Raw genomic sequence first — 23687 nt, forward strand, 5'->3', positions numbered from 1 at the left:
CACTGTCAAAAGCTTTCTCTAACTCTAGAAATGCTATAATCGTAGGTTTGCCTTTTCTTAACCTAGCTTCTAAGGTAAGTTGTAGGTTCAGTATTGTCTCGTGTCTTCCTGCACTCCGACGGAATGCAAACTGATCCTCAAAGGCACATTTGCATGCTGATCTTTTACTAGCGAAAGACTTAATTGTAACTCATAAAAAAATATTTAAATTGGCGAATTCGTGTCTGGACACATTGCGATATGTACTATATCGTGTTCCTTTTGTTACATGTTTATTGAAAACGACATACGGGATTCAAGACAGCAGTACTTTGAAGTAAGACAAATTACTGGATTCTATCTCAACACCTGAAATTACGCTGCAGTCGCGGATACAAGGTACGGCACCGCATCTTTACATCAGCAATCTTGCCCAAGCGCTTTGTATTATGGTAGCTTGCTTCGTAGATCTATCACAATTTTCCGTTTCCGTAGCAATGATTTTTAAGCTACATCGCGGTTTCCAAAATTATTTTCATTATGCATGCAGTGCAACAATAGAGTTTTATCAGTTCATAATGTGGCCGAATTTAGTTCTGTGCGACGTAATATGGCCATTAGTACTCAAAATTCCACCATTACGTTCGACAATTACTTTTCTTTTTCAGACAGAGCAGTTTTTACATTTATTCTGATTACACATAGGAGTTTAAATTTTTATTGTGTCATTCATTACGTGTGGCATGGTACTGACCAGAAAACAATAAGCAAATATGGAGAACCGGAGACTGCAAACACAGGCGCCATCCGACTCTCGCATGCCATTAAATAATGAAAGTGACATTGCGGTTGACTCGAATACTAACGATCGACATATTATTGACTGTCCTGGTGGCGTAAATTTAGAAAATAGACCGTCTACCAGTAACATGCCTAAACCTAGTTCGGAACCCATTTTCATGTCTAATGACACGGCGGGGACGGAACAGTTGCACATCACTAGTATTGCCAGAATTTTCGATGCTGTTATGAAACAAATGACACAACATGATCAACCGATGACGTCTGTAGGAACCAGTTTGAAAACATCTCATGACGAGATGAAAACATGACATGATGGAATTAAAACAGATTTAGGTGCACTTAACGCTTCAGACGACACTTTGTGTAGCCGTGTTGAGGGGACAAATTACAGACGTGACAGATATGAAAGCACAAGTGAAGAATCTCAATAAAACATGAGCGTCTGTAATTATTTAGATTAAATCTTATCCGGCAGTGCATAATGATATAAATACACGTATTGCCGATGTCGAAAACAAGTTTGACACAATTGACAAACAGTTTTCTGATAACGTATGACTACGCACTGACAACCACTTGTCGTACATCAGTAGAGAATTTCACAGTTGGATAGAGCAAAAAGACAAATATTTAGACTAGTGCTTAGAAGAAAAATTGCCTGCTGTGGTCCACGACACTGTCGCGGAATTTATAAATAAGAACATACACGTAATCAGTCAAGCAGCACAATCTGCCGCTGCGTAATCCTAACAGTTTGACAATTACGCACAACCAGTGTGCAATGACGGTACTAGCAACCAAAACACACAGTTTGGCAATGAACACAAGTAGATTTATGACGCATACACACCGCATACTACGTACTCACAACAACAACTTTACGCACCTCGACAAGACGCACTGCATTGCAGTCGTGATAATTATCAACAGTATATCCCTTGCCATTCGACAGTTGAAACTTACAGTAATCTTTCGGAAACTAAACATTACTGTAATGACACGGAAGTGGAGAACCTCATATACCACAGACAATTTCACCCATTTATACATGGAAAAAGAACCGTACATCCTGTCATCTTTGTTAAAGCCTCCAGAAATGCATTTCCTCGTACGTGGAGTGACCGTAAGAGGATATCTTATGTTGTCGGTTATATCCAAAGCGATGCAACTGTATGGGCGTATAATGAAACCGACAGATGCGTCACATACCAACAATTTTAGAGAGCCTTTTTTTCTAAATTTAGGTCACAATCTGTACAGGAACGACTTCGTAGCCAGGCTATGGTTCCTGAACCATTCAATCCAAAGCACGGCTATTTGTGAAGGTATTTTGAGAAATATTTAAATATGGGACATGCACATCCCAGACAACGACGCAGAGTACTTTCTCACTGTGCTCGATTCTGTCGACATGCTTTACGATGACCACCGTTCCGTACGGCAAAACAATTGCTACAATGTTTACACGAGCGCCATGCAAAATACGCAGGGTACCCAGCCCAATTCAGGGGCACCGGCTGCTGTTGGACACGCAAGCCAACAGAATCAACCGCTTCAAATGGCAGATACGTGTTCATAGCAGAACCAACATGCTCAACATAGCGCAAACAGCAATTATAACACTTCTTACTCTATTGGCGACAATCCAAATAAGGGACCGCGCAACAACAACAACAACTACTACTACTACTACTACTATTGTAATATTAATTATCAGAATGGTAACAAAAATTTTAAAAGAAACAAAAATAACTATCACTCCACAACAAACGAGCAACGGATCTGGAGTAACAACAACTACGCTACCCAGTATCAAAACACTGCGACAGCACAGCAGCAAAACAATAATATAGGCCAGTGCCAATTGCCGGCGCTCGAGATGACTGGGTGTTTGTGTTGTTCTCATCATTTCATCATCATCCAGGAAAGTGGCGAAACTGGACTGAGCAAAGATTGGATAATTGTACGGGCGCTGATAACCACGCAGTTGAGCGCCCCACAAACCAAACATCATCATCTCAATTGCCGCCGCCGCAAATGCAAAGTCAGAATTGGACTGCAGGTACGTACCCACATGTGAGTCAAAATATGAAAACGTAACGACCGCCACAGTTCGGAGACTGGAGTAAACAATATCCAAATATAAATATTATCGAAGAAACTAGAGATATTCCGTCTGTGCCTGCACCCACTACAAATATGACGACGTAGAACTAAAAACAGTCACGACTGTGCCCCAGGTCCTGTTTGTAGAAGAATTGGGGTTGCGACTTCAGTTTAAATTTGTTATTTGACGCACCCACTTTGCAACGGCACAATGATCATGTGCCTGACATATAAAGCAACTATTATTATTCATAAAGTATAATCATGACGAAAACTTGTCTGATGAGCTATTGCAAGAGAACAGACCATGTCTTTCATCAACCAATGAAATTTGTTTGGCCTCAACTATTGGTGTTGTGGGTGGTATTCCCACTACTATTATTCTGGACACAGGAGCGGCTGTTAGTGTCTTGTGCTATGATTTTTACAAAGAAATGTGTGAATTTGAAGCTATACCAGAGTATCCTGTCCAGAAGTGTAAAATTTTAACTGCAGAAGGCCGTAAATCTTCTTGGGTTAGGAAACAGGTATTTGGGACACTCAAGGTAGTTAATGGAATCGTACAATGACCACGTCTCATCGTCCAAAACCTGGTCACTAATTGTGATTTAGGTTTAGATATATTGTGCGAAACGGACAGGACTATTGACTTCTTCTCACGTAAATGTATACTTAGAGATAAGGGCAGTGAAATTTCAATTGGCCTGGATATCAGGACTCTCAAGCGCGATATATATTGTACAGGGTACAAGATTCAGATAACGCAGGACACTGATGATGTTGACACACAGATACACGCACCTGATGCTGAGTTTGAGGACTTGAAAACTTTAATTAGCTGTCACACATGATGAACGCAATGAACTTTATAATGTTTTGTCCAAGTATATACAAGTATTTAGCAAACGCCCATGTGCTATCAGCACATATGTGTATATAAAAGAAGTTAAGTCTCACTAGTTCTTCTTTCCACTAAACTTATAATGTACTACAACCCCTACGACCGGCTGTGTGGCATGAGTTGAAACAGATGTTAGAGTGGAAAAATATCGAACCTTCCACGTCCCCTTATTGCAGCCCTTTACTTTTTGTAATGACGTTTTGTAATGAAACCAAACGGGAATATCAGAGTTGTTCTGGATTCTCGTGGACTTAAAGAAACTATTTTCCCTGTTCGCACGAATCCTGGCAATTTAGAGGAGCAACTCCAGAAACTTTTCGATTCTAAGTATTTATCTACGATAGATCTGACCAATTCGTTCTGACAAGCCCCAATCACGCCAGTTTCTAGAAAGTATACTGCATTTGTAACCGGGGATGAGGGCGAATCTGTCAATTTTGTGTTCTTCCCTTCGGTCTCAACGTCAGTTCAGGCGCTTTTATCATCGCATTAGATACTGTACTTGGTGATGAATTGGTTGAATCGGTTATTCACTACATTGATGACCTGCTCACAGCTAGTAATACTTGGTCTGAACACACTGATACCTTGCAAAAGATTCTGTGTAAATTCGCACAAGCTGGAGTGACAGTCTCAAAAATTCGAACATTGCTTGCAGTGAAATTAAGTGTCTTGGACATATTATTAATGCTCATGGTATACGGCCTGACCCAAGTAAGTTAGATGCAATCAAGACATTTCCTAGTCCACGGACTAAAGAGCAATTATAACCTTTCCTTGGACTTTGTTCTTTCATTCGACGGTTTTTACCACACCAACTTTTAAACAGCAAACATCTAAGGAACCTACTCAAGAAGAATCAGATGTGGGTATGGTCTTACCAGTGTCAGAAAGTCACTGATAGTATTAAGCATGCTTTTGATTGTGCAAACATTTTGGATCACCCTGATTTTAATTTAGATTTGTATATGACTTGTAACTCCTCATCCTACGTCTTAGGCTGTTGTCTGGTTAAGTTGTAAAGAATGGAGAACAATAATATGTAAAAATTATTTGTCTTGCGAGCCGCACACTTAGTGAATGTGAATGCACATAATCTACCACAGAACTTGAAACACTCTCTACAGTGTGGGCCTTTTAGAAATTCAATTATTATTTGTATGGCAAGCAAAATAAAATTTATACTGACCACTAACCTCTCTCGTTTCTGTTAACTTGTAAGCTTGTACATCCCAGATTATCACGTTGGGCTTTATCTTTGCAGAACTATTCCTTTGAAATTGTATGTATTAAGGGTAAAGACAACATCATTGCCGACGATTTGTCTCGTCTGCCTCAAGGATTGAGTGAGTGTAACTTTAACCTGGAGAATGTCGATGATTACCGAATACTTCTTATGCTTCATAAGCTGTATCACCAGTATTATATCGACTTATGTAGAAATGTGTCAACGTTCCAGAAATGTGATCCTCGCTGAAATAAAGTAAGATTTTTACGCACAAATCAACCTGACCATCCTCTGTCCAACCTGTATTTAATACATAATGATGTGTTATTTTATCGCCGTCATCCTGAATCCACTACTAGGTGTGTTTGTATTACTAAAGATTCTGAACGCAACCTAATTTGGCAGTCACATTTTGTTTGGGGTAATTATGGCACCAAGAAGTGCCTAGCAAAGCTTAGTACCTGTTGTTACTTTAACAATATGAGACGTAAGATCAATTGTATACTGAAAACATGTGTGATCTGTCAAAAATCTAAACCGCTGATCTTGTCTACGAAGATTGATTTCCATTCTATTCTGCCCAGTAAACCTCTAGAAATAGTAAGTTGTGACGTAAGTGGTCCATATCCCACAAGCGGTGGTGATGTGAAATATATTCTTACATTTTACGATTTATTCTCCAAGCATGTTAAACTGTATGTTATAAGATCTGCTACTGATACTGCAATCATTCGCCGTTTCTCTTGTGACTACATCCCTCTTGCGGGAAAACCAAAAGCAATTTTATCCGACAATGGTGCACACACTACTGGGTACAAGTGGCTTAAATTCCTCAAAGAAAATAGTATTAAGAGTATTTTTATCTCGAAGTATAGTCCACACTGTAGTCCCACTGAACGTGTGTTCCGTGAGATTAACAGGTTTATGACAACCTATATCCCTACCAAACATTACCTATTGGGTAACATATTTGTCTTTATTTGAAGAGGTATACAATAACCTCTATGATTATGAAACTCCATACACTCCTAATGAGCTCATGTTCGATCGCCAAGAAGACAACGATTGGGCAATGCCGTTACCAAAACTTTCTTTTCAGCAAACAACACTCGACGAAAAGGTAAGGGAAGTCTTTATGACGCTTACTACGGAAGCCAAAATTAGGAACAAAACTTATTCGCGCACTGTCAAGAGGAAGCAGGAATTTAAAGCTGGCGTGATAGTGCTTTTGCGTACTCACCTTAAGTCGTCTGCTCTTCAGCGGCGCAACGCGAAGTGGTGTCTGCTGTACTACGGTCCTTATGTTATTGACAGCGTTCCACATCCTGGTGCATTTCTGGTGCAGCATCCTAAAACAAACAGAATTATTGCACTATATGCTCACCGTGATCTTAGAGTATACCATGTTCAACAGTGAACGCATCTATGGATCATGCTTAAGTTATACGCAACTCTCAAATACACGTACCTCACAGTACTTCTACAGAGAAGCTATGTAGTAACAGAGTTTTGTTTCAGCTGTTCTTGCTAGAAGCAGAAGGAGGAAGAAGAAATTCGTCTTCGCCGAATACTTACAGAGCCACTTAAAATTTTAAAGTAAATTTTATATTTAGTGAAGAACACATATTTTCAGCCTGTGGGATTGATTATGTGCACTGTATTCGACTACTAATGACTGATTGATATGAATACTTAATCATTCTACACCCTTACACTTTCACCTTGAAACTGAGTGGATACGCATATCACCACTGAACACAAACATACGAGTAGCTAAGGCCATACTTACACTGCACATTTACACTCGTGTCGCGAGTATTTTTTGAGTTTGATGCTAGTTCATTGCTTTTGCTATTTGCTTATTTTTAGCTGTGCTCTTGATCTTCTTGTTGCTGTGGGGTGTCGTGTCTAATCCTTTTCTATTTCAGGTGACATAATTTGCAAAAGAAAAAAACATAGATCTAAACTTCTAATGATTGTAAATACTGTACATATTGTACACTTAAGTAAAGCTATATGAAAAATGTTTCTACGAGACCAATCATACCTGTGTGAAAACAAGAGGAATATGTCCCTATGTTTATGTAAAGCCAATATATAATACGTTTGTATGTATTTGTACCTATGTAAAAAACCTATATGTAACATGTTTCCACGTATTTATCATATATGCTCACTTATATATATTATCTGTACTTGTTATATGTACCCATATGGGAAACGTTGTGAGACTTGCATAACCTGAAACTATTTTTGGACGTTTACCATACGTCGCTGGACTGGTGACTACGAGGAAACTGGTGAACAAAATCGCATAATTGAAACACACTATTCGTGTTATAATGCTATGTACATAGACGTGATGAACTATTTATGTTTGAAATTCGTGTACAAACTGTTGACGTAGAATCGTGTTAGGAATTGCTGGCGTAAAGACTTGGCGATGGACATTTGTTCTACGTCACAACTACTTGTGTACGAATATTTGTATATCGCTTGACAAACTGTGTACGTCAAAAAACTGTCATAGTATAGTGCACTGACACTTTTAAATGCATCGCAGATAGTCATTTACTGCGCTGCGTCTCTGTATCTCTGCAAGTCTGAATAGCAAGAACTCGGTTTGTTCCAAAACGAGGAAGATCACTCAACGGGAGGAGGAATTTTGGACGGGTTCTTAGGGAGCAATATATTCTCGGAAATGACGGACACTCTTACCTGTCTAAACGAGGATCGACGCCAGCATCGTACCGTCTGAGGTCCTGCTTCCAAGCCTTCACGAACTTACGCTCTGGAATGGGAATCCACTAGTCCTCTATCAGGCGATGTATGACCTAGAACAAAAATAGTGGCGTCGGTCTAAATAAACAGTGTAACCAGGGGAAAAATATAAACGGCGCTAAGAGTGATCGCTCACACGCACCTGTATCAAAACTGCGAACTATGACATTTAATTGCCATAAACAATGCTCACCTTTATAAAGTTATCGTATGTTTTCGGTTCATGGAACTGTGCACGACGACACGTAGTGAAAAGACGTTATATCTGAAACAAAAAGACATTTCAAGCGCAGTACTGTGCGAAAGAGACTATCAGCAATGAGAATTTCTTATTTCATGTTAACGAGTATTATAACTTTAGGATTTTCTACCCGTTTTACATGTTAATCCGCATTTGTGAAGTCCATGATAATAAATCTTGCCACTTCTTGTGCACATGAACACACGAACTGAGAATAAACTGTGTGTCGTGTGATGAACTCGCTTCCCAATGGCCGCACTGGTAATGAACTTTACGCGACTGCGCATGTGGGGTAGGGGAAATGTCAACATTGAACTGTTGTAGGCGCACGTGCCCCATTCAAACATTGAAAATCTGTTCTGGGTAAATATTATGTTACGATATGTATGTTACATATGATATATATGTGTATTTGTGGACTTAGATATGCAATGTTCTTTAGAGTGAGTTGGTCGTCTCCAGGCGTGCCCTTTTGCCTCGCAACTCAGTAGGTATTTTAAAGGCACATTTGCATTCTGAGCTTGTGTTAGTGGAAAACGTAGTTGTAACTAATTTTAAAAATTTAACTAAAGATCTTCTATCAGTTTTTCCATTCGTCTGTAAAGAATTTGTGCTAGTATTTTGCAACCGTGACTTAATGTGACTTATTAAATTGGTAGTTCGGTAACTTTTACACCTGTCAGCACCTGCTTTCTTTGATTATATGTATTTTGAAATTAAGTCAAAATTTGTCAATCTTGGTTCTACGTTTATTACAAGAAATATGATAAAGAAAAGCCGAAAATCGGTTATTTCATAAACACGTTATTTTTAGCATCTTTAACGGTCATCTTAAACTGGCGCGAGTAAGAGCTGGTATAACGAAAAACTGGTTGTTTCAGCGATAACCCCCATCCGTACGCTGGCTGCAAACGCACCGTGCACGTGTCTTGGCTGCAAGCTGCGCAGCGGACTCATGGCAGATCTGTCCGGCAGTTATAACGGATTCGTTAATCGTCGGTCTAGCTCTCACATCCGGCGACTCATGTTCCGAAGGCAGCAACAATGAAAGCTCCGAGTAAAAAGGTATGTGATTGGAATATAGACTTACTCTGGAATTATCATGAACATTTACTTTCATCTCTAGCTGTCTGTGCCGTAGAAAGTAGTTAAGTGGAATATCTATTCTGTAACGACAATTTTATTTTACTTCATTTTTTTCTTTAAATTAAATGCCTTTTTATGCTGCAGTCTGTTTTTATTAATCCAGACGTGTTTAGGATTTTATTTTAAGGCATCATCAGTGGATATCATCTGATGTAGTACACTGTAGCTATTATATGCCGTCATGTAGATTTGAAAACAAATTACGCCCTGATTTTTGCATAAATAAATTATTATTTACGAATATATGCAAAAATAGGGGCGTGAACTGTCCTTAAATCTACAATGACGGCATACAGCCCTAGTGTACTATTTCAGATGATATCCACCGATAATGCCTTAATGTGGAACACGTCTGGATTAATAAAACAGATTGCAGCTAGAAAAGGCGTGTAAGTAAAAAAAAAACGATTATTTATATAACTGCTGCGGAAAATGGCCGTTCAAACAAATTTGTTTATTTTACTTCTCTCTCTCTCTCTCTCTCTCTCTCTACGATATAACCGTAGATTAAAATGCTGTTCGTCCTGGGGACTGGGGTGGGTATTTTAGATTTGATTCTTTCGTCTTTTTCTTTATAGAGCAAGAGGAACGGAAGGAGTAATTTTTCTGTAAGGTGCAATTTATTATAGAATCCATTCTGCAGTGAGAGAGTATGTGTCACTATTTCGTAATGCAGTTATGACTAGGGAAGATTGAATAGACATTCCATTGTGTTATGTAGATGTCGCAGTTTTTAGGTACATTTAATTAATCTATCACGGAACGGGGAGTAGAGCACCATGAACCTGACAGTAGCGAGACAGGACAAACATCGGCTAAAGTCCGTAGCACAGTTGCCGTCAATTCTCCCAGCGCCGAGTTGACAACGCAGCACTCCTTGGAAGCTGCGCGGTGCGGCGACGGGCCATTAACGCTGTCGCGGACTGTAGCAAGCTGGACTTCGTTACGGGCACGGTTTTGCGTGGATGCAGCGCGTACTCGGCGGCGAGGCTGGTGCGATACGGCAGACAGGTTCGCAGCGGAGTACAGCAAAATCCCTCTGAACAGTCACACTATAGCTGACGGGGATGAAAGCATGGGCACCCTATGGGCAGAATGCTGCGGTTTATCGCGATTTACAGACGCAACTGAGCTGGGTGTGGCCTGTGTCAAGGGTCGGAGAGGGATAGGTTGTGAGGGAGAGAAGGGAGACCCGTCTGCAATGAAAACAGAGGATTAACACTAGAACGCCCGGCAAGGTACAACCGACCATTTTTATTTTAAGATGGGATTATCTTCGTTGTTTAAAATACTGTGTTCCTGTGATTTTCTGACTTTCAATAGTTTTAGACAATGTTTCATTTCGCCTAATAGTTTTGCTTCGTAACTACAAACTTTTAAGGTAATTATTCATGTGCCAATGGTTCCCAATGGCGGTCAATTGGCCGCTTTTCACGATTACGCAACTTACCTGGTTTATTTTACGCTTTTGTAAGCCAGCAACGGTCACTTTCACACACTGTTGCGTAAAAGGGGTATTACACGTTAGTTTGCGGTCAGTAGCAGCTCGACTTGCAGAGCGTTTCTGAAGGTGAAATTATAGAAGCTCTTCAGATATATCCAACTCAATCCAAGTTTGAGAATGAGCACAATGAAAGTGGCACATCGGACGATGAATGCAATGCTCCTGCGCATTCACTACTGATGCACCAGAAAGCAGTGACGGCAGCGACCAATAAAGAATTTCCTCCGACCACAATGACACTGTTACTTTAGTAGTTGGATCTGGCTTTTGCTTTTTGGAATGCAGGTATTGGTACTTGCCACAGAGGGATAATAAGAGGTGAGTAAAATTTTGCAATAAGTATAATTGTCAAATACAAAAGTTTTTCAATGTTATTTACTTTCGTATTTTGTCTTAACTACTTTTATAAAATTCGCTTTGGGACTGAGATCTGATATTGCTCGACAGGAGTTTGGGGCTGATGGGTTGGCATGAACACACATTTTTCCTGTAAACTCAGCAGGAAAGGTCAGCGAAATGCTATTCGAGAGACAGCTGGACTTACTGAGTATGCACAGAATATTGTTATGGAAGAAACTCCAAATGAAGTTGTAATTAAATCTAGACCTTTTGATGCTTACAGGCGTTGATAAATATCAGTCCACAGCTCGTGGTCGTGCAGTAGCGTTCTCGCTTCCCACGCCCGGGTTCCTGGGTTCGATTCCCGGCGGGGTCAGGGATTTTCTCTGCCTCGTGATGACTGGGTGTTGTGTGATGTCCGTAGGTTAGTTATGTTTAAGTAGTTCTAAGTTCTAGGGGACTGATGATCATAGATGTTAAAGCCCATAGTGCTCACAGCCAATTTTTGATAAATATCAACAGGGACAGGTGAAAATTGTGTGCCCCGACAAGGGCACGAACCGTGAACCTGCTGCTTACAGGGAAGACGCTCAACCGACTGCACCACCGAGGTCTCAGAGGATGCTTACACTGCAGGTACTTACCTTCGGCACGTTGACTGGCCGGTAAGCCGTATCTACAGTGCCCTTCATCTAAACGTCAGTGAAAATATTTTGCCACTTGTGGAAAATTGCACTGCAACAGAAGCACGCATTCTAATCAACCATGTTTTGTGGAACATCAGTTTCGAGGAGCTGGAAGCATTTATAGCCGCTCTGTATGCTCGAAGGGCATATGGTGCCCATGTGCGTTAGAGATTTGTGCAGTTGTGAGTGGAGTCTTCACTTTTTTACTCAAACAATGGTGCAAGTAATAGATATTTAGAAATAATGCGGTTTCTCCACTTTGACACTGAAGCTGTGTGGCAGCAGTATAAAGAAGCGGATAAATTTTGTTTGGCATCTGACATCTGGCACATGTTTGTGAAGAAGTGCATTACATGTTACAAACCAACTGAACTCTTAACTGTGGATGAGCGGTTATATCGGACGAAATGCTGAAGTCCGTTCTCTCAATACGTGAGTACTAATGCTGATAAGAATGGCATAAAGTGAAGGTTGCTCGCAGAGTTAAAGTTAGATATGTTCTAGATGGGTTTCCTTATTTGGGAAAAGATGAAACGAGCCCAGCTTGTTCTATCCTGGGAGAACATACACGCTACGTCTCATGGAACCTTACTTGCGAAAGCAGACAAATTTTACGACACACATCTTCACTTCTCCCAAGCTGGAAAAAGAGCTGAAAAGAGGGATACAAGCATTTTTCACACTTTGAACGGGAATAGAATGGAAGAGTGAGGAAAGGACGAGATGTACTTCCTCAAATGTTGTTTACAAGGCTGATAATCTTACTCTAACATCTTACCAAGGAAAGAGTAAGAAAATGTGCTTATTCTTAGTTCTCTGCACTTCAGTGAAACAATCAATAAGGCTCCAGAAACAAACACTCTACAAACAATCCATTTTTATAATAACGCCAAATTCTAGTCCGAGCAGTAGAACAAATGACAGGTAAAAAAGTGTGAGAACCATGATGAGGAGCAGGCCAGTACATGTCTTCTGTAACATTCTGCATCTGGCTGTGGTCAACGCTCACACCCTGTGCATGTTGACAACTGGTTATACTGTCTCCCGACTGTCTTTTATAATGAAAAGTGTAGCATAATTAGTGGTTCCATTCAGAAATTCTCGTTCTCAGTAACTCCAGGCTCCATGTAGACTGCTGACAGCCAGGAAGGAGCATCTAAGCGAACTAATTAAAAAGCTTCCCAAGTTGGACTGTGCAACCAAAACGAAACTAGAGATGGCTATTTATATGTAAGAAATTTGCATGTGGTTCATTTCAGCGTAAATGGATATGCAAAAAGTGCACTTGAATGGTCTAGTTAAACAGTACTTACTTGTTACAGGATAAAAGTACAATTTTGAATAGCTAATCAATTCTGAGGTTGTAATATTTCTCACGTATTGTAGGATGTAAAACACAAACATCAAAACATAAGGAATTTTTACCTCTGATGCGGCAGCTGGTGTAAAAAAATTAAATTTGTCAGGTTCAAATAAAAATGTGCCCTCACTGTTGCTATGTCTAAAAATAGCAAAATCATTTCTAATGACAAAACATACGAAATACCGTTAAGTTTTTTTTTAAACTTTTAGAAATTTGATAAAAACTTTAGTGGTAAGCTGACATCCACTGGGCGATCTATTAGATAAGTCTAAGCTAGACGTTCGTGTTGAAAGTAAGTCACAGAGTATATGAGGGCTTTTCCGCGCTGGGCTATAGAGGTGTCTGTCAGTCTGGGTGTTTGAAATATGAGGGAATAGGAAGGGGAGAGACAGTTGGTTCACATTTGTACCAGCTGGTGACCTGTCAGAGAGAGCAGAGACGGAGGCAGGTGGCAAGAGGCCGTCTCCTCTGACAAGAAGCTTGAAAGGAACCAAGAGCGTCTGTCCTGTCTGGAAGATTGATCACAAGAGAGAGAAGCGACAGTGTTCTGCTCCCTAGGACGCGCCCAGCAGCATGCTGCCCATTGGCTGATCAATGGCGGGGACACCTTTAGTGCTTTTAGCATAGGGCTGAGAGTGTACCTTGTCAGTACCCATTACTAGAAAGAACAGCTTCTTTCCCGAAGGAAGAGGCTGGTACGTCACATAGGCCCTGCAAGAACTCATTTTACATTTCAAGGCTTTACCTCGGTTGCGGCTATATGCAGGAAAGAAAATTTTGAAGTCTCGATAAATTGGCAATAAATTACATCCGATAATACGAAATGGCCAGGCGCCATGTACAAATGGACTCACCTTCATCTTGAAACAAAACACTGCCTATAGCGAGTTTTGTGATTTCTGTGATCATGCAAAACCCACGCGATGAATTAGGTGCACTAAAACAGAGGCAGTAATGAGTGAAACAGAAATTTCGACATCAATGTAAAATTCGCAGAGCGTCTTATTTCCTGTCAGTTCACACAAGAGAGGTGTTGATAATGTCACGACTCTGATGATTATAAAAGGTGAGGAGGGCCTGTAATGAAATGAAGTGTTCTTACGGCATAAGAGACTGGGCGTCTCCTTCTGGGCACGTAAGTCACCTGATGCAACTGTTTGTATTTGACGCCATTTCAGTGGCTTCCGCTCAATATTGATGTATTGGTAATGAGGACAATTCACAGTTCCTGTCCTGAGAAGAGAAAATCTCTGACCTGGTCGGGAATCGCATTAGGTCACCGTGATTGATAGTCAGCAACGCAAACGACAAGACCATGACCAGCTGCGAGATTACGCCTAAGTATCTCTCAGTTTTGTGGGACCCAAATAATGTGTCCAAAACACTTTATTCGAATGGAGCCAAAACAGGATTTGTTGGTGTTCGCAGTGACATGTTGTTCCAAAGTGCAGGGAGCAGTGATCCCAGTCTCTGTTCGGGCTCTTCCCAAGAATTCTTCACTATTATTATGTTGTCATTGTACCATGTCACCCAGTGCTGTAGCGAATCATCAAGGAAACTAGTCAGACCGTTAGTAAATGTGGCAGAGGAAATGTTTAGTCCAAAGGGAAACATCTTCTCCAGCTCTATTTCCAAATATCTATTGAAAGACGTATACATTGCCGGCGATGGGCGAGGCATGACAGAGTCTCTGACCAGAGAGTAGTTTATCATTAGCTGTTGCTAGCCTGTGCTTGACCACATGAGTCGACAATAGTAGTTGTCAGTAGAGATGGGCAAAACTGTTCTTTTCAGAGATTGGATCAGAACTGTTCACTCCCTGAAATGAATTAGCACTTTTTCATGACTCACCACTCATTTACAATAGAAAATAAATGGAAGGCACATTGCCCTTTAAACTTGGTTTATTCCAGTACTATACCTGTATTTTGATGTTATTTGATCCTATTTTGAAGTAACACAGACAATGAGTAAGAATTTTGTATTGTTTATTGAAATTTCCACGTTATGACAAAGTTTTGGATTATTGATTTATTTTGCACTATCGTGGTTTTTTGGGTGATTGGAAAATGTTGCAACTTGAGATTTACATTAACAATATATTTGGCTATAATGTATTAAAATTTAATTAACCTCATACAAATACATCGCAAGCCATATATTCTTAAAGTGAACGTTTCCTTCCGAAGACGCCTAAAATCGCAAAATCCGTACCAGAATAAGAAAAAAAAATATAAATTTGACTGTAAAACGAAAGTGCTGCATATAGCCTTACGCAGAATAAAACAAGGAAAATATTGGTGTATCACATTTTGCGATACATTTATCGGTTCGCTCGTAATTAAAGCGTAAATTCGAGTGTCCATAATAAAAATCCTATAGTAAGAGGAGTCGTCAGGAACCTAATCTAATCAGTTTAAACAAAGAAAAATAAAATAAAAACAATTGATGTATACATAACATAATAATGTAATATACATAGCTGTATTACTACGAAGAACAATATCCAGTAGAGACGAACTCCGATGCAGAGGCGCTGAGTCGAGCAGGTCGAGCCGCGAGCTGTATTACTGCATGAGCTGAGACCGCAGAGACCAGAGTGACACCTGAGTCGCTTTTCTCAACGCTCTGGCTAGAGTCGAGACGGTGGGGCGAGCGTTGAGCGGGCGAGTTCCGAGGGTGGGGGGGAGTGGTGAACTCACCCACTCCAAGACAAATCGTCCGTTCCCTTGCGAGCAGGTTGTTGCAAGTAGTTCCTATGTTATCCGCTAGGTGGCTTTCTGTCCTGTTGCTCGCATCAACTGCCCAGAGGGCAGGACGTGCGACTGAAACGATCGCCAACAGAGTGCGATGCGAAGTTACGCTGCGCCAGACACTGCAGGCGGCAGACGACGCACAGAGACGGCACGGCATATGTGAAACACAAAATCCAATGGGGCACTGCACAATGCAGGCAGCCAAGGTAGAAGCAGGGCAGAGGCCTGGCTGTGTTGTGTGGCGTGCATTGTGCTCTGACCAGCAGAGGCACTGCTGATATCCTCCGTCTCTCTCTCTCTCTCTCTCTCTCTCTCTCTGCCGTGGGAAACGTTTGGAGCTACCATTCTTTTTTTTTGAATCACTGATTGTTCACTCCTTTGAAAGATTCAACTCTATGCATTAGTTAAAGAGCGGACCCCCCATCTCTAGTTGTCAGTCGACAGTAGTCGTCAGTCCGTACTAGTCCGTGCTAGTCGGCGGGAGTCGGCATGCGTCGGCTGTGTGCTCTGCTCGCGACTCTGGTCAGGACTCTGGAGGATGAGTATTGTTGTAGAAGGTAAAGAAGCAGCCTTGCGCATATTTAATAATGTATGTTAATTGTAATTTAATTTGTTCCAAAAAAAATGCCCCAATAATAATTTTATAATATAAAGCAACTCTTGTAAAGAAAAGCATTTATTCCAATTTAAAGAATATTTCAAATGCATGATCATTCCTTCCAATAATAATAAAAAAAAATTATACGCCAGCATTGCACGAAGCTGTGCCGAAAAATTCCAACTTAAGAGCTGATATAATTGCGGTTTTTATTGAGGAAAATGTTTTTGCTTTTTTATTCAGAATACAGGGCCGAAGGCCAGCGCTGCTGTCCTCAAAAAGTTTATCAGGTTACTAAACATTTTTTTATTATTTTTGGTGTTTAGGAAGTTTTCTATTCCGAACTTGACATTAAATGAGAAAAGAATTTTTGTGGTAATATTAAGTGTGAATGCATTCTTTGCACAGAGACTATAAATTGGAGCCAATTTTGTTCAGAGGTTACATTAAGATTAATTTTGTTCAGAGCTAACAATATTTAAAAATTCATTTAATTATAAATTATACTTTTTTGGGAAGGTTACACTTGGCTCCATTACCATTTAAAAATATTTATGCTGGGGGGTTACACGGCCAGGATAAATATTTTTAAATGGTAATGGAGCCAAGTGTAACCTTCCCAAAAAAGTATATTTTATAATTAAATGAATTTTCCACCCTTCATGGGCACTACTAACCAAGGGCTGTCAGAAGATAAAATCGCCAGGTCGGTCACATCTTTATTGAAGACTGCCCAGATTTCCTCAAAGAGCTTTTATTTAGAAACCATAGTGATCCTGTAGGAGCGTACAAAGAAATCAGAATGCTCCATGCCTTATGTTCATACTGAAAACTCCTTATGACACCCAGATTTGGTAGGGAAATTATCGCATTATCCAATAACATTTCAGCTTCCTCCTCTGTTTCACATGAAGTAATATTTTTATTTGCCTCTAACATTTCAAGAGTTTTGGGTTAACTTCTTTTCACACGGACTCAATAATTTGGGATACTATTATTCGTCCAGATGAAGGCTCTCAGGTTATATACATCAGTTCCCTTGGGCCTCGAGTTGGTTTGTAGAACGTACGAGTCTGGCGGTACCCCATCTGACTTTCAGAGAAACGTTTTCCGTACAATTCTCAAGAATGCCGACAATAGCGAAAATTATCGACCCATTAGCTTAACAGCTCATGCATCCAAGATGCTGACCAGAACAATATACAGGAGAAAGGAAGAGACAATCGAACAATTGTTGATCAGTTTGGCTTTAGGAAAGGTAAAGGCACCAGAGAGACTGTTCTCACGTTTCCGTTGATAATAACAGCAAGACTAAAAGAAAATCAAGACGGTACATAGAATATGTCGACCTTGAAAATGCATTCGAGAATGTCAAATGTTTCGTAATTCTTGAGAGATGTTGGTGTAAGCTATAAGAAAATACAGGTAATATTACACGAACCAAGTGGGAAGCCCAAGAACGAAGTGTTAAGATTAAAAAGAGTGTAAGACAGGGATATAGTCTGTCGGTTTAACCATCAATCTTTACGCGGAAGAGGAAATAAAAGGTTGAAGAGTGAAGTGAAAATTCAAGGAGAAAAGATATCAACAGTAAGATTCGCTGGTGATGCTCAGTGAAATTAAAGAATTACCGGATGTGCTATGTGGAATGAGCAGTCTAACGAGAACAGAATACGGTTTGAGATCAAATCGAAGAAAGAAGAAAGTAATGAGAAGTAGTAGAAGTGAGAACAACGAGAAACTTAGCATCAGGACTGGTGATCACGAAGTAGCTGAAGTTAAGTCTACTGGTATCAAACATAGGCCTTAATCTGAGGAGGCAATTTCTGAGAATGTACGTTTGGAGGAAACCATTGTATGATAGTGAAACATGAACTGTGGGAAAACTGGAAAAGAAGAAGGTCGAAGCATTTGCGATGTGGTGCTACAGGCGAATATTGAAAATTAGATGGGCTGATAAAGTGAAGAATGAGGAGGTTCTTCGCAGAATCGGCGAGGAGGGGAATGTGTGGAAAACACTCACAAGAAGAAGGAACATGATGGTAGAACATCTGTTAAGACAGCAGAGAATAAGTTCTATGGTACTAAAGAGAGCTGTGGAGGCTAACAGCTGTAGAGAAGAACAAAGATTGGAATGCCTCCAGCAAATAATTGAGGACGTAATTTGCAAATGCTTCTCCAAGATCAAGAATTTGGTACAATAGAAGAATTTGTGGCTGATCGGTCAGATGAATGATGACCCCCCCCCCCCAAAAAAAAGAACGTACTGCTTTATCACCACTTACAGCTGGCACATGTTTAAACGAACATTTTCATGGATCAGTATTCTACAGCTTGCACATTCAGCTCTATCTCGTTCAAGAGTTTCTGATAATACTGAAATAAAAATAATACAAATTCTACTGATACCAGCCCAATCTCTATACTGTGTTCTTATTGATTTGAGTACTTTCCAGATTTTATTGGCTACTATATTACCTCTACCATTTTCTGCTTCATCGCATTTTTTTGACAATGTCATTCCTTATTTTTGTATCATTTGACAGGAGCTATTTCTCTTTTCACGAGATGTTCTAAAATACTCATCCAACTTGGTAGTCAGCCAATTCCAATATGACTAAATACATACTTCCGTTTACTGAAACTATTGCTCAGTTCTCTTCTACATTCATCTAAGGTTTTCTGAAAATATACGAAAAGCTCTCACCATTCTTCTTGTCTCCTCTTCTCATTCCTCAGCATTTCCTGTTGTCTTTTCATTTCCCTCTATTGCTTTTGTTTCTCTGCGCATTTGTCCAAAAACGTCCTCATGTTAAAATATACCTATACGTAAATTCTACAAATCTTAAATTAACACTAAATGCGTTTCGAAGTGCACAACACGATACACATACTCTATACATAAAATTACAAATTATTACATCATAATACGTTGACTTTACTGCAAAAATTAAACCTTCTAAACTATCGTTACTTACTCTGTTATGTTTTCTTCTTTTACTTAGTCTGAACCTATTGCAGCACACCACTTGCAACTAACTTGTCTCTACACAAACACAGCTGTCAAAATAATCGTCGATTTCTCCTTTATGGTGCTATTATATTCCAACCATCCAACCTTATTTAATTCTACTAACAACAGTTCTTAATTTCCATCGGTTGTACAGCACGAAGCTTCTGGCTGGCTGAGAATTGGAAAACCAGGCCAGTACTGTGTAATTACTGTGAGAATCAGTACAGCCATTTGAAGAACAAAATATATTGCAAACTGATCAAGATAAGAGATCTGCATGGAGTGAAAGGCGGCAACTGACTAAAAAATGAAAAATGTGCTATCATCCACATGAGTACTAAAAGGACTCCGCTAAATTTCGGTTACATGATAAATCACGCTATACAGAGGCTGTCAATACAACGAAATTCTTGGGGATTTCAGTTCCAAAGCATCTACATTAGAATGCTCACATGGATAATGTTGATGTAAAGCGCACCAAAGACTGCGTTTTACTAGAAACAGAATTAATAAGGAAACTGCCTACACTACGCTTGTCCGTCGTCTCTGAAGTGTTGCTGCGTGGTATGGGACGAATATCAGATAAGATGGACGGAAAAACTCAAAGAAGTTCAAAGAAGGTCACCTCGTTATGTATTATCGAGTAACAGGGTAGAGACTATCAAGGATAAGATGATTTGGGGTGGCTATCATTAAAACACAGGCGAACTTCTTGCGCGTGATCTTTCCAGGATATTTCATTCACCAACTTTCATCTGTGCATGCGAAAATATGTTGATGACGCCCACCTGCACAAAGAGAAATGATCATTACAATAAAGTAAGATATATCAGAGCTCTTACCGAAAGATTTACCTATTCGGTTTACCCTCTCGTTCTCTGTGAATGGAAAGGTAGATAACTAGTCTGAAGATGCATTGATATCCACTTTGTCAAGCACGCAATAGTGAAACGCAGAGTACTCCTGTAGATCTAGATATCAAAATGAAATATTTAGATATTATCATACTAAAATTACAGTTTAGTAACCAAACTGAAATCCACTTGCGGTCCCTAGGCTTACACACTACTTAATCTACTTTCAACTAACTTAATCTAAGAACAATATACATACCCATGCTCGAAGGAGGACTCGAACTTCCGACGGGGGAAGCCGCGTGAACCGTCGCAAGGCGCCTAAGACCGCGCGGCTACCATGCGCGGCTTTTAGTTTTTCTTCTACTTTTCTGAGGGTATCATTCAAAGAGTTTACGATTAACTTTTAACGTTGCTGGATCCGGTGTAATGTATTTATTGTTTGTTATGACGGCTGTGTTCTGTGTTGTATGAGAGTTCTGATATGTTGTTCTACCTCGTGTTGTCCATGTTAGAAACAAAAAAGAGATACAAAGCTTTAGAATATTGTTTTGTATCATTGTATACATTCTTTACTCATTCCCAGAGAAGAATGAAACGAAACATTTCTCTTAACAGTTATATACGCCAGGGTAAAGTATGAACAGTCAGTGTCTCCCGCCTTGGGTCAAAGATCCTTCTACGCCCTCAAATTTGTGGTACACTGCCTGAGAAAAACCGTGCGATTAGTAGACGAAAGGACGTGCCTCTCCAAGGGGAACCGAAAACATTTGATCGCAGTGTCATAGGTCAACCGATTCCTCTACAGGAAAACACGTCTGATATATTCTATACGACACTGGTGACGGCATGTGCGTCACATGACAGGAATATGTTGTCGACCTAACTAACTTGTACACTTGGGGAATGGGTAAAAAGATTCTTCTACCTTGCCCGATTTAGGTTTTCTTGTGGACGTGATAATCACTCCCAAAAAAGAGATGAAAACATAAAGAGTTTGTCAGATAAACTGCAACAAATGAATGCAACAGTTTCACAGTCGCACAGTTTTCCCTGTGCTCTGTCAAAACATATGTTTCTAACGTTTTCAAATTTTCCGTTTAGGTGTAGCGTGCCCATACTACGGCGCAGTTGCCTCCCATCGGACGGTCTGACGGACAGATAATAATTGTCTGAAAATGAAAAATTAAAATTTTCACTTGATGGAAGACTCGATCCAAGGACTTCTAGTTCCGCAGCTGCTCACGCTAACCACGGGACCACGGCGCTCTTGACCCCATGTCGTCCTTGATGTTGCCTATCTTGCACATGGACTCCTCAGTTTGTATATTTTGCTTATTTTTTCATAGTTCCACACAACTTCTTCCTGTTTTCTCGATTGATCTGTGTTCAGTTTTTCAAGACCTATCCAGTGTGCTAACTTATAACTAAATCTGAAGGGGGTGCGACGGGGAGGTTCCCTTGTAAGCAGAATGTAGTAGCTGTTCCTTGAAATTCTAAATACTCACACTACCGGTTCCATGCACATCCTAGCGGGGACAGGTCTGAGGACTTTGCTAACTGTGAGAGGGAGTACCTCAACATCATGCTGACAGATCATAGAGATGTCCCCCATGTGTGGAAAAGCACTGTCCTGTAGAAAAATGTCGCCATGACACTGTCACATTAGAGGTAATGCGTAACGACACAGCATGTGCATGATGTACTGATATGTCTTCAGATCTGCATCAGTCTCTAGCAGCTGTGGCATGAACTCATAGCTGAAACCTTTCCAAGCCATGACGTCATGAGGTAACACTGCTGTACCTGTCCAAAAGATTGTAGGAAAAACACATTTATCCAGATCTCCGCTACACTCCCCAATGATAATAATCCAGGATTGTGCAGAACTGCGATTCATCGTCGAACATAGTGCGATACCATTCATCATCACTATATCCTTCCCCACTCCAAATGCAGCTTTTTTGTGTGATGTTAATAGCAGCCTACTTACGAGGCGGTAATTCCTTAGGTATGCTGCTGTTATTCGCCGACTAATGTTGGAGGGTACAGAATGTTGCAGGGATTCCATTACCTTTCCACAGACAGCAGGTGCAAATGTGAAGGGATGAGATGTACGGACAACGTATCCATTCTCTTTGTAGTTGTCCGACGTAATCGACGAGAACCTTGATGACGAGTATATCTGCCACCACATACCCCTTTAGTCTAACAACTCGCCATTGACACAGTGTAGTGTCCCACAAATTTGGATACTGCGCGATTCGACCAACCAGCCAAATGGAGAAAGGCAAGGAGGCCTTTTCAATCTCTATCACATGCTGATAACATTGTGTCACACGAGTATGGAGCATCTCTGTGTCTACATCTACATCTACATTTATACTCCGCAAGCCACCCAACGGTGTGTAGCCGAGGGCACTTTACGTGCCACTGTCATTACCTTCCTTTCCTGTTCCAGTCGCGTATGGTTCGCGGGAAGAACGACTGCCGGAAAGCCTCCGTGCACGCTCGAATCTAGCTGAATTTACACTCGTGATCTCCTCGGGAGGTATAAGTAGGGGGAAGCAATATATTCGATACCTCATCCAGAAACGTACCCTCTCGAAACCTGGACAGCAAGCTGCACCGCGATGTAGATCGCCTCTCTTGCAGGGTCTGTCACTTGAGTTTGTTAAACATCTCCGTAACGCTATCACGCTTACCAAATAACCCTGTGACGAAACGCGCCGCTCTTCTTTGGATCTTCTCTATCTCCTCTGTCAACCCGACCTGGTACGGTTCCCACGCTGATGAGCAATACTCAAGCATAGGTCGAACGACTGTTTTGAAAGCCACCTCCTTTGTTGATGGACTACATTTTCTAAGGACTCTCCCAATGAATCTTAACCTGGCACCCGCCTTACCAATAATTAATTTTATATGATCATTCCACTTCAAATCGTTCGCTACGCATACTCCCAGATATTTTACAGAAGTAACTGCTACCAGTGTTTGTTCCGCTATCATATAATCATAGAATAAAGGATCCTTCTTTCTATGTATTCGCAATACATTACATTTGTCAATGTTAACGGTCAGTTGCCACTCCCTGCACCAAGTGCCTATCCGCTTCAGATCTTCCTGCATTTCGCTGAAATTTTGTAATGCTTGAAACGTCCCCTTTGAACAATTTTACATGTGAAACGTCCACTTAGAACAATTATACAAGCCTGTGCTTAACCTGACACACAATATTATTTAGCGCAACGCAATCTGACTTTCAATAACCCCTACAAAACAATGGCCCTGACTAACTTTAACCTATACCTTTTACAAATCACTTACCTCACAAAAATCTTCGCTACTCAAGCTACTGCAAAACAGCGAGCGCCACTACTGCCAGCTA

The sequence above is a fragment of the Schistocerca cancellata genome, chromosome 5 (assembly GCF_023864275.1).
Source record: "Schistocerca cancellata isolate TAMUIC-IGC-003103 chromosome 5, iqSchCanc2.1, whole genome shotgun sequence".
Lineage (NCBI taxonomy): Eukaryota > Metazoa > Arthropoda > Insecta > Orthoptera > Acrididae > Schistocerca > Schistocerca cancellata.